Genomic DNA, 14,364 nt, shown 5'->3' on the forward strand with positions numbered 1-14,364 from the left:
CGAAACCGAAAATTCACCTTGTAAATATGTATATTATAAAATATTACGCGTTTAAATTACACCTCGCGTATTGTGTAATATTTCGTTTGCTTTTAATGAGATCTGATTAAGTGAGTACAGTGCCGCCGTTAAATGTTTGCCCATCGCTCTCGATTCATTGACAGGACGATGTTATGTAAATAAATCGCACCCCGTGGACTTTGTCGGTATACTTGGTGCACCATATGTCAGAATTTATTTTTTTATGTGTATGTTTAGAGGGATTTGTCTGCACAAATGGGGTCCACGGTCCTCGGAGAATTGCTATCGCTGCAAATGCTGTTCACTTTTGCATCGATTTTTTACAATTTTAATTCGTTTCGGTAGATTTTCAAGCCTAGTTACTTTTCTAATATACATATGTAGAGCGAGGCGTCTTCTGACCAGTCGTATAACAACTGATCTGGTAAATTTAAATGCAACACCATTTCTTAAACTTGCAAATGTTCATTTTTTAATTAGTTCGACTTATCACGGAGAAAATTTTTCGTGGATTTTGTCAAGTGACAAATTAGTAACTGAAAGGTAACAGGTCTTTCAAAGACTCAAAACAATATATTGGATATTTTAACTTTGTGACTTTACAGTCAACACGGGCAATTTTAGCCTTTTGCTAACTGCAGTTGATTTTTTGTTAATATGATCTTAAAACGATCCAATTAATCCCCGACACAAATTGCCGAAATAAATTGGGCGCTATATCTTTCAATTTCAACCAGCAGCATAGACTACTGATTAGCATACGAAAAAACTGGTCACGGGTTCAAACTTGTCACAAACCGTCACGGGTTCGAATACAACTGGTTCCTGCTGGTCAGGTCTTGAATATGTGACTCCAGGTCAATCGTTTCCTATCAGAGTAAAGCCAATTTATTTGATTTTCATTGAAATGATTTCTACAAATTGGCATCTCTCCTATCTCGCAAAAAATGGAGTTTTTTGATTTCTATAAATGCTGCAAATTTGTCCATAGATGTTTCCGTGGATGTTTATTGTATTTCCCTTGTATAATGTTTACAATGTTTGACCATATACGTGTCTAATGTAAAATATATAATAATTATGTATTTAAATTTGATATTTCTTGATCTGTATGTACATATGTATGTATAATATTATCGTCACATTGGAGGGATCTATCAAGACGAGTGTTCATGATTGATTAATTGAGTTGTGCATGATTGATTAAATAAGTTTATTATATTTATATATTATTTTAATCGTTTTGGCTCCCATTTACTTATATTTATTTTTATTTTTTATGTGTTTCTATGACAATGAAATAAATCACAGAAATTGCGAGTTACAATGATAAAATGTACAAACACAGATATTATTTAAATAAAAAATATTAGTATACGGTAAACGGATTATTTCGCTAAAAGCGATTTCGCACACGTCACTAAAATCTCGATCACGGATTATCTGACACTCGAGTTCTCGTTAGTACGATATTTCGCTTTCGATTAATGGAGTTTTTGGGTGCCAGATTTTCCATTTTATCTATAGATTTAGTTACGATGGAAGTATACTGTATTTCATCGACTTTAGCCAGCAGCATAAGCTTCTGCTCAGCGTTGAGAGGCGCGGGGTTCGATCCCATGAGCTGACCTCGATTGAATAGAAATTTTCTGAGTATATCTGTAGTGCTGCTGGTCAGACCTGGATATTTGTGACTCCAGGTAGATCGTTTTCTATCAGAGTTTGCCAATTTTCTCTGATTTCATTGTTGAACCGGTTCCCCGTAAAATTAGCTATATATCCTTCCTACCTATGTACTATGTCATCACTATTTGAGATTGATTAATGTACAATAAAATTTATGCACAATTCATTTGCGAGTTTTTCAGTATCTCGTAATTCAGCGACTTGTATGTACAATAAAAAAATGCTGCAATGTTTGTAATTGGCCAGGAAGGCGCATTTGGGATTACCTTTAAGGCCTTCCTGGTATATATATATATAAAATAAATAATAAATAAATAAAATTCAATCGACGGATATACAAATATAAAGTTTTCAATTTAGAACCACCGTGTTTTTGAAAGGAAATCCGGGAAAATTTAAGTAGTCATAAAATAAAAATCAGGTACAGATCTAGCCGTATTGATTTTCTTAGTGAGAAGTGGCATGAATTTGCATTGTCGATTTTGATGGATCGGACGAGAGGCGAGACGAACACGCCCCCGGCTCCCAGGGGGGCGCAGGCCACGTGGCGGAGTCCCGGGGGCGGAGGCGCGTGGCGTCGACACGCAACGACGTACGCCGACGCCCCATTGTTCCCCAAACCCCCTTTCCTAAATGGATAATTCCTTGATTAAGCCGTCTCAAATGCACTACACGTGTCTCTTCAAAAAAAAAAAAAAAAATCTCCACCGAAAGCAACGCAAAATTACGCTGCGAAATTTCGATCAAAAGATTCGCGCGATTCCAAGTGCGGTAGTGTAGGTGTGTGTGTGTGTGTGTGTGGTGGGTGGGAGGTGGGAGGTGGGAGGTGGGGTGTCGGTGAAGAGGCTCGTTTTTCGAGTACACAAGATGGTAGTAGCGGGAATACAAGGTGGTACGAAATCCACCTCTTTCTTTTTCACCAAAAATAAAACCAAACCACCCACGCAACACGGTGAATAAGAACACTTTCATAAGACATGTGACTCGTGCATTTGTATTCGTATATAAAATACGAACTAATGTAGTTTCATAATGTACCTACTACATACCATTATATTATACTAGTTGTTTTTACCCGGCTCCGCTCAGTATTTGTAATATAAACAGCGTAAACATGGCGAATCTAATAGTAAATATTCATTTGTTTTTTTATTCAATTTATTTGAATCAAAAAAAATAATCGACTCGTCATAAAAATTTTGACTTCTTTTTTATATATAACATTATATATTACTGTCTGACGATATATTGAAATTGTTTTTATATTATTTCGACATATTTTTTAGTTGACGTTTTTAAGGTTATGGAATTGAATTCGTCTTGTTAAAAAAAGCGATGATTTGTTTTGAATTTTTATTGCATGCTCTTTTTCCATAGATTGTGAAGAAACTTTGCGAAAAGCTTGTGAAAATTTAGTTGAAAGTGGCGCCAACAGATGGCCACGGAGATAGAGTTTTCACGTACGCCTCTTCCAATAACTTTCGTTCCCTTTTATAATATTTTAATATTGACTATTAATACTTTTTCTAGTTTAAAATTGAACAAATCATTGGATTTGAATAGAATCGTCGAAAAGGTTGATAGATTTATTGAGCGTGGATGAAATAGGATTTTAGAGATTTTCGTACGTTTATTGGATGATAGTGACACATATTTGTTTTATATATTTGACTAAAAAAATATATAGTTAATGTCATTAACTTTTTTTTTGTTTTGAGTTGTGTCACTGTAGCTGACGTGTTAATATCATTTCAATTAATAATATGTTTACCACTTCGTTTCAAATCATAGTAGCTATTGAAAGGTAAGTAATATGTACAAACATTGTCTTAAGTTAATTGATTTATAAAAATATTTTGCCATTAAGATATATCATTTAAAATAATATTAGGCTATTGTTGTCGTGATTCTTGTTATGATTTATTCCAATTAAATTTTTGCGTTCCTGGTAGTTTTGATCAAATATATAGTCAGGAAACAAAATATATTTAATCAATTTTCGTTTGTATATTTCATTCATGCCATTCAAAAAACGTTGTTATTTTTTAATTTCTGTGCCGTTTATAAAGCAAGAGGTGAACATTGAATTGTATATTTCTTTAATCACAGTAAAAATAAACTAAATAATTTACATATATGTACCTACATATGAGCCGATACATTTGAAAGTGGCATACATCCATTTTTTTCACTTCGGGAAATATTTTCCAAAACATTCAATAGATATAATGGTTTGCGTTTATTACTATTTAAAAATACTGTTGGCCTCTTATACGTTTATTCTGATTTTCCAAGATTCTGGACATATCGAATTAAAATAAGTGATAGCAAATTTCTGAATTAAGTCAAACAGAAATAGTGTTTTGGAACTGTAAATTGGATTTTCAAATAACAGCTTATGTATTCATTTATTTATGTGCAGATCATTTTACAGGTAATATTTATAGCAGTTTTTATTGACGTTTTCAAAAAAACTTCCCGAATACATTAATGTCCATATTATGTTATTTTATATATGTATACACATTTAAATAGTTTAAAAATTGACAAAAGTTTGAATTTGGATGACAAAATATTCTCGATCATATTCGAATTCGCAAAATAGGATATGAATAATTAAGTTCTATGTGAATCGCCTAGGCATAAAAGAGGTCAAGTTGTGATGTATGTATGTACATATGAACATACACAATCGACAGGATTGTAGTTAAAATATGTAAATGTAATATAATCGGCTAGGAACTTTCGACATTGTTGATAATATGTACAAAGATAATAATAACGTGAAAAGCGTTTTTATTTAACACACTTTTATCAGTTGCAATTAAAGATAATTTTTCATGAAATTCATTCGAAAGAACGCTTTTTTCTTTAATTTAAATATTATTTTAATTTTCTACTAAATCCAATTCTGTGGTTGAGTGTACAACGGGGAGCTTTACGCGGTTATTCACCGTACAGTAAACGCGCATTCGAACGTTATTCTCTCATATTAAATATTCTATTTATTATAAAAATTACGCTTATAACAAAATTCGTAAGTGAAGTAACCTGCCCTAAATCGGAAAATCATATTTATTTATTTATCCAATCGAACATGTACACTCGTCTTCATCAGATCGCTCCAAAGCGACGACTGTACTAATACAGACCAAGAAACACTAAATTATATATAAATACATAATTATTATAATTTTTTACATTCTATACGACATCTATGATCAAATATTGCAAAGTAGCATTGCAATCATTTATACAATACGTCAATGCACGCATTTATACAATGCGAATTCATACAAACATCATCCACAGATACATATATGGAGAAATTTTTGCAGCGTTTTATTGTACAAATTGGCGAACCTCAAGACGCTGAATAACTTAAAGTTTGCAAGAGATATAGGAAAGGATTTCAATGAAAATCAGAAAAATTTATACACTCTGATAGGAAACGATCGACCTGGAGCCACAAACCAAGATCTGGCCAGCAGCCACTAGTGAATCTCAAACCCGTGACCACTCTTCTCGAAAGCATAATATGGTAACCACTAATCCACACTGTCGGATTATATTTTTTTTTATTTTTACATAGATATATGTATACCTGGAAGGCTTGACAGGAAGACCGCAATGCGCCTTCCTGGACAATTAATTACTAAAAGTGCAGCATTTTATTATTGCATAAATCACTGTATTTCCTGAAGCTGAAGTACACGAAATAACAATTAATTGATTAATTAATTACAGAATCCATTGAGACATCTATGGATTTAGATTTTGTACATAATTTTTACAAATTATACACACAATAAATACAGAAGATTTGTGACAACAGGAAAGATGATTTTTTGCCAATTTTGAGCAAAACAATCAGCGATCGTTTCTTATCAGATACAATTGGCAAAATCTGATAAGAAACGATCGATTTGGAGTCACAAATACCCCCAAATCTAACCAGCAGTATGGCGGATAGAGCCCACTAATCACTTGGTTTTAAACATACACGCTACCATTAAGCCATACTGCTGACTTTTAGTTGAAATTGAAACGTGACTAGACGGGGGTGAAACCTTACTTTCTCCTACCATTATATTAGATGAAAATTGGGACCAGCCTCGTTCTCTTAAATTCTCCCCCCAAGACGAGAGGAAATCAATGAAGAAAAGCCATCCCAATGAAACTCCACTGCACAACAGAGAGAGTGAAAATGTTTAACAAGCACGAATTTGAGTATAAGCATAGCACATTTCAGTGTGAGTTTGTCTGTAGAGTTGTGTATGTAGGTGCACATTCGGCTCGTATATACCTAGTATACTACATATACTATACAGCTTATACGGTAAATGTACATTCGCTAGGCACCACAAGCACACCTATTCACGGATACATATACACACACACTCGAATCTATAGGCTACGGAATTTTCGCTTATACGAAAATTGCCTACCTTTATATGCAAAAATATATGTAATATGTAGTATAAGCCTTCGGTGTCAACGCGGGGAAAACTCTACCAAAATTGATAGAAAGCCACAACCACATCTTCATATCATACACATGTGTATGGGTACTCGTATTTACGAATATTATTCAGCAGTGGATATTTAATTTTTTAACTAAAATGCGTGAGGTAGGTTTGAATTGCTTATCTCAACAGGAACAGCAGTTCAGATAAAAACAGCATTGCACTTGTCCCCCTCCCCACAATTGCAGAAGAGCACTGTTCAAACAATTCATTCGCAAACACCCTTCGCACCCTTTTTAAACTAGCTGGGGTACTTCTCAAAACTTGCTTCCGATTTTTATGTCGAAATTTTTTAATGTATACCAGTGTTTCTCGGGTGGGCTAAAATTGGGGAATAAATGGAATGCTTTTGTAGCCGACTGATTTTTTGGGTTCAATTTTTGTATTATATGTGAATTTAAAGCAGATTTTAACTAAATAAATTATTTATTTCTTATTTCAATCGAACATGTACACTCGCCTTTACAGATCGCTCTAAAGCGACGAGTGTATTAATACAGATACAATACAATAATACAACCATCTTTATACAATGCGAATTCATACAAAAATCTTCCACAGTGACATCTATGGAGATATTTTTGCAGCATTTTATTATATAAATTGGCGAATCTCAAGACGATAAATAACTAAAAATAGACGATAAATGGCACCGTTTCAATGAAAATAAGATACATTGGCAAACTCTGAAAGGAAACGATCGACTTGGAGTCACAAACCAAGGTCTGGCCAACAGCTACTAGTGGGAATTGAACCGTGACCACTCCGCTCGAAAGCATAATACGCTACGCTGCTGGACCTAATATGTACCTAATATTTTAAAACGAGCATTGAATTGAAATTGAATTGATCTCTAAAGGAGCAATTTGTCAATTTGTCGCCCAGCAAATTGCTCGATTACTTGAGTAAATTAAGGCTATTTTTTCACATCAAAATACAATCAGTTTAATGAACCTAGCAAAAACTTAGTTCGTAGCTACAAAACAAAACTTTTTTACAAAAAATGTCTGGATTTTCACTTTATGTACATATGCATGTATATGAAATGCGGGACGACAAGGTTTTTTGTCAATGCCCAAAATTTGGCTTTAAAATAATTTTTGATAAAAGAAATTCGTAAATGAAATCATCAAGTTTTTATCACTCGATACATTGTACTCTGTGGACTCCTTTACACCAGCGTGACATAAGAAGTTTCACTCAAAAAGTTGCAACAACAAGTTCGCTAATGATTAAAAATCTTTGGATCGACTAAAATTTTCATGCGTTCAAAATCGTAAGGAAATTATCACGTTGGAAGTGGGTTAAACATCCATAGCAAAACTTGACCCGGAAAAGCATAAATATCAAGCAAAATAAAAGCATGCAAAAACAATGCGTTTTCGATGTTGTCGTTAAATATCCGAGGCATAACAATCACAATCACAGTTGAAAATAAAGGAAAGGAAGAAAAAAAAAGAGTTTGAGAAGCGGAGGACGTAAAAGCGCGCGAGTGCGCAAACCGAACCTATCAAATAACCATTTATAAAGTCGAACCAGTGTTTCACAACATCTCGATTTTTTACACGCATAAATAGATAAATATCTCGTTATACAGGGCGGCAGGGGAGAGGCCAAAGAGGGGTCGGCGAGTTAGGGGTCGCTTACGACCGGTTCGAATCCCAGAACGTACACAAACCCACATCCCTCGGGACCTATCCCACATATGGGATCGCTTTTGCAACATGTCGCCTTATTTAGACCCCGCTTAAAAGTGGACCAAGCCCAACATCTTACATATTAATACCTAGTGCCTGGAAGATCGAGCATTTGCTCGGTGATAAGGTGAATTATAGATACGTGTCCATTTCAAATCTATGTACATACATTCAGGTATATACAAATAATGAACAACTCTTTTCAATTTGGGATCATTTAGTTTGGTATACTATGGTATATATCTCGTAGAATAGACCTTGATATAATCACACCACCAATTTTGCTTGTGGAGCTCGTATACACATGCATATGTTTTTAAATCATTTCTATAAGTACATATACGATCAATAAATATGCGGTCGATTTTTGTAAATATGCAAACCTCATTGATCTACATGATAAAAATATTGTCATGTATTCATATTGTTAAACTTTTCTTGTCAATAGTTCTATTAATTTGCATTTTAAATGATTTTTTAGAGAATACAGAACTGTTTCATTTATTTACATCTTTATATCATCTTCTTAGCTATTTTTTTCCATTTAGTATTATACTCACATAAAAAAATCATTGCATGAAACATTCGGAAAAAAGACAAAATTAATAAAAAATCAGTGCTAGGGAAAATCATAAATGATAACAATAACATTTTTCGTCATTAGTATTTTTAGTTTTTTTTTTGGCTAGGCATTTTATATGATATATAATTTGATAAGTACATACATATTATGAATGAAAATGAAAATTAATTAATTTGTTGATTTTATATTAGATGGGCTTGAATTTCTTTATTTACAAAATGAGGTTTCCCAAAAGCCGATGCTAATTTTTCATTTCATTTTATTTTTTATATATAACTAGCGGCTTTTAACGGGCGATGCTCGGAAGCCGCTTGAACTTTAAACGTATTGACTTAGACTTAGAATAGACTTCAAGCGATTGTGGACTGAGTATAGTATACATAAAATAATTTCTAAGCCCGCTTTAAAGGTCACGGAATTTGACCCTTAAAACCCTCAACATGAGGCCACCCCCCCCCCCCCCCGACGAATACAAAATAATATAAAATAAATAGGTACGTTTGTCGGAAGTTGATTGAACTTTTAGTCAAATGTTTTTTCACTGAAATTATTCAATTTTTTTTAATAAATAACTCTTTGTACTGGTATCCTTTTTTTATCTTAAGATCATCATTGTATATAAACAGCTGATTACACGGATAGATTCTCCGGATTTCAAAGAATACTCGTTCCAAATTCCTATAGGATACATACATAAATACATACATCGTTTGAGTTTTATATATATGTATATACTAGTTGTTTTACCCGGCTTCGTTTAGTATTTGTAACATAAACAGCTTAAACATGGTGAATCTAATAGTGAATATTCATTTGTGTTTTTATTAAATTTATTTGAATCGAAAAAAAAATATATCGAATCGACGTCATAGAAATTTTGATTTGTTTTCGATGTTACCAACCAACATTACATACAAACTTACAAAGTCTCTTTCGAAATTACATATATATTAGATACTAGTGGTTTTACGCGGCTTCGCTCAGTATTTGTAATATAAAACGCTTAAACATGACTAATTTAATAGTAAACATTGTATTAAATTTATTTGAATAGTTTTATTTTATATAAATGTATTTGAATACTCATTTGTTTTTTTTTTTTATTAAATTGACTGTCACGAACAAAAACTCTACTATATAGACTTACTATATAGAAAACATATATAGTAAGTCTCTTATAAAAAATTATATTTATACCAGAATCCGGTGCCTGCGCCCCCTAGGGCTCCGCTCTCGGTGCTTTTGCCCCCGGGGACTTATTGGACTTAAAAATCAAATTATTTGTTCGATGAAGTCACGGATTTACGACCCAACGAACGAAGGTTACATACAAAGTCTCTTTCCAAATTATATATTAGATGTAGATAGTTTAATTTTTTTTCATTTAATCAATTCTTGAATCTGAAAATAGTAGTAAGGGTGGCTCACCGAAATTTTTGTGTAAGTTTTCAGAATGAAATTTCTAATAAAGCAAGGTAAGAAGAGGTAAGTGAAAAAGCAAGAATTGCTCGCTTAATTGTACTTAGATATATGTACATAGGATATATAAATATAAGGCGTTCTGACGCAAATGCATTTGATGGGTTTCTGGCGGATTCAAAACGTCACACGAATCGCCACGTGATCGAATTGAGATGGAGAAATGTTTTTCCGAGAGTTTTCCCGCGAACAAATAGGTCGTCTGGAAAGTTTTAACTGGCGATTTTCAGCACGTAATTGACGTGTGTTCGCAAATGTGACTCGAAGTCGTCGAAATGTTATATCAACCCGTCGCGTCGTTTAAGAAGCACTTCAATTAATTCACATTTTACAAGTCTCTTAAATGTTGGCGTGGGTTCTTTTTTTTGGTCACATCAACTCCTAAGTGAATAATTAATTGTAATAATATATTTTAAATTTCGAACTCAAATTGCTCTCTCGAATTGCATCGTGTGCATTTTCTTTTGTGCTAACTAAGAAAATATAGTAATTTGGGTAGGGAGGGGACTCCCCTGTAAATAAATGGGCTGTGGCGATAAAATTCGGTTTGTTGTATTCTGTGATGCTGCAGCGAGAGGGATGAGGGGCAGCTTTCGCCCCAGGGCGGCTATCTACGATCAGGGGCGGCTCAGTGCACACGACAGGCGCACGACCTGATACCGACGACTCGCACTTTTGATGGATGGCTCACTGCATCAACCCTGCAACTTCCAGATAACCCTGTGACTCACTCTGACAAAAATAAATATATTATAACAATACATAACTCATTTCAAACAGTTTCACACTTAAGAGGTTTATACATTTTTTCTATCTTTATAATGTAACGTAGGTAAAATTGATATACACAATATAAGTTTACAAAATTGATATAAACAATATATGTAAGCTTTGACTTGATCCTTTCAAAACCAATTCCCTAAAATATTCCTATCTACAGCGTGTTTATCATATGCTTAACGGGGAGCTGAATGAGGTTGATCTATTCGGTATTTCCTTATATCAATTCAGGACTGCCATCAGGAGAGTCTTGACTGATTGATTCATTTTTATTATGTATTCTTTATCCAATTATATTATATCACTTTATGTTTAATTATGCACTGTCCTATTTCAGTTTTTATTATTTTCTTTTTCATTTATTTGTCTATATGTATAATGTATTTTGTAAAAATCTACAATTGGGTTCAGATGTTATTTTGTTAAATCTATTCTTTATTTTTATGAATTTCTACATCTGAGCCTGTTGATTTTTCAATAAATAAATAAGTTATCACATACATTTAGGAAGTATTGGCTGTTAATTATAGTATTATGGTCTATACTTGGTAGTTGTAAAGGACAATAAAATCTTAGCAACGGTCAAACTATAATTTAAAGCTGATTCAATTCTCACTGTGCTTAAAAGAACATGTGTTGAGAAGCTCTCGAAAGGTGTTGGATGTACCTGGTGGAGATATTGAAAAGGTAGGTGATATATGTATTTATATATTACACAATATGCAATTGGAAAAGTAATTGATTTATTTATTTTTTCAACATATTTTTACCAGAAAATTATTTTTGAATGCGCACACGTTTTCTGTTTTCGCCAATTATAGCGAAAACTAACATTATTTTAAATACTCCTATATGCACAGCCATAGGGCTTTTTAACCATTTAGCTGATCAGACGGACATTGACATATCTAATGTTACTTTTGGCCGGTTTATATGTAGGATCCATTCAGAATATCTTTTCTGATTTTCTTTTTTCTTTTACTGTTAATTTTATATTATATGATTTCATTATATGTTTATACTATTCAATTTTATTAAATGGGCTTTTACCTGTATAAATAAAATAAAATAAAATATACATATACATATGTAGTTACATACATGTAATGATATATATATAATGATATACATACATGTAGTAATATTTCGAATCTAATGAGATGAAAATGAATTTATAAATTAATCCAAATATGTACATACATAGTTATACACTACATATCTGTCGAAGACGTTTTAATATTGAGCTGACTTAGTAATATCATTCATGGATCTTTGTAGTCAAATACATATATCACATGTGACATTAAAATAAAGTGGGGTTAAATCGAGCGTTCATAGGTACAGTAAAACCCTTTCATTGACGCGTAATTACATATATAGGTATAATTTTGATTTAAAATTCGATTCATGGAAAAGGGTTAAAGTGTAACCCCGAGGTTAGATCGTTTATCAAAATCAAGAACGAAACACTTCCATTCACAGTTTTGAAACGGAGCGTGCTAATTTCAAGCGTGCGCCGATATGAAGTCTCCATTGTGTTGGCTCGCTTCTGCATATTTTCGTGATGCGTTCAAAAACTCTTTTTCATAAACATTATACATATTGTACTTACACACCAGCCTACATATGTATGTACATGTTTATTTGTAATTTTAATTAATCGCTGTTTGTGACATATGAATAGTCTGCTTTGTTTTACATGGAAACGTTTAAAATTATATTATATTTCAATATTGTAAGCATACTGAATGCTAAGCTCATTTTGAATACGTATATATGTATGTAAGTTTGGGTAAACAATTCTAAATATCTATTAATTTCTATATATATTTTTTAATTATCCATTAATATCTGGAAAAGCGAGTTTTGCTCGCATAAAAATTTATACGAAATGGGGGGGGGCATACAATTTTTTTTATAATAAATGAACGTTTATTTGTCAACTATGCAAATTACAGCATTCAATTCAGTCAACAAATTTGATGTACATATTACTAAGATCATTCGTAGATATTTGTCGAATTTTAATATATGTAATGGTAAAGGGAAATAATGAGTTTTTCCAAAATCAAGAAGCAGTTCATCGGAATTTTTAGGCCAGGAAATATTGGAAATCAAAAGTTTCGGCAAAATAGTTCATTTAGTCTTGAGGAATAAAATTGTTGTGACGTTTGAATGGTCTACTTTGTTTCATAATATTACATGGAAACATCTAAAATTGTTATCATGTATTGTAGTATGTAAAGTACATATGTAGATATAAATATATGTGTGTACAATGTAGTGTATAATATATAATATAAAAATTGTGAACGCTCGTTTAAAACGCACATTTAAGATCGTATAAGTAATTCAATATGTAATCTAGATATAAAATAAAAACCGAATGAATAGTCATTTTAGAATGCAAACATTTCTTTCTCACGATTCTCGGATCTTTTGGAAAACATCAAAACAATATCGAATGTATTTAATATCGATGTAAATTTATATATTTTTAAACCCATAATATTAGTAATGCAAGTTTATCTTAAAAATACCGTTAATTATAATTAGGCAATACATTTTCACGGTGTTTTCGTGTGAGATTTAAGAATGTTATAGCAAATAAATAAAACTGTACTATCCGCACAAATTAAAAAAAAAATGTGAATGTAATCAGAATTCGATTTCAGCGCGTCACTCCACTACGGTCGCAGAATATATGGTAAAATCCGCTATAAATATTTGAATTGCTTTCGTAATTAGATTTCACTTACGTTTCTCTTTTTTTGTTGTTGTTGGTATTTTGCTAGCCGTCACGACGGACCCCAGTCCTCTCTCAGTATTGATTGTTCCGGAATGGGAAGTGTCAAGCCGATTCGGGAAATAATCGTCCCGCGTCAAATTGTCAATCACAGCCGCTAATCGCTTCTAAATAAAAAAAAATGCGATTGTTGTTTTTCCCTCCCTTAAACCCCCCGAATACGTATTTATGTAGTGGGTAGTTTCACCCCTGTGCATGTTTTTAACATGTCGATTAAAGGGGGTGGACGATCACAAAGCTCGCCCTCTCCCTCGCCCTCTAAAACGACCACATCAAAGAATATATCAAACTATTGTTCCTATTTCTCGGCTCCCTGCGATGTTCATTTTTTTGAAGGCTGAGGAAATGGGGAAAATTGCTTTTGGATCCTTCTTTTGAAACCTTATTGTGAACCTCCCAATTTATTGAATTCCCCCGAGAACCCGTTATAATTTTTCGAAGCACCTGATTTCACGTTGAAAAATTAATTGCATGCATATTATGTACTTGACATTTTATTAAAAGTCGATTCAAGTCGTAATATCTCAAATTAAAATTGATTAAAAACAATCTCTCCACATCGAAGACAAGAAGTAAATTTATAAAGTAAAATTTTTAATCATTCTAAATGAATGGAATAAAATTATTAATAATGCTTATACGTAAAGCATTCATTTTAGAGGTCACACTTTGTACCTTTTATGGAAATGGAATGAAATATTAAATTCCAACACTGTTAACCTTTAATTTTGGTATTTTTAAAATTATTTTTGTTCTTATTTTGTGATAAACCCATGGATTCGTCTA

This window comes from Arctopsyche grandis, chromosome 7, assembly GCF_051622035.1.
Source record: "Arctopsyche grandis isolate Sample6627 chromosome 7, ASM5162203v2, whole genome shotgun sequence".
In the NCBI taxonomy this organism is placed as follows: Eukaryota; Metazoa; Arthropoda; class Insecta; order Trichoptera; family Hydropsychidae; genus Arctopsyche; species Arctopsyche grandis.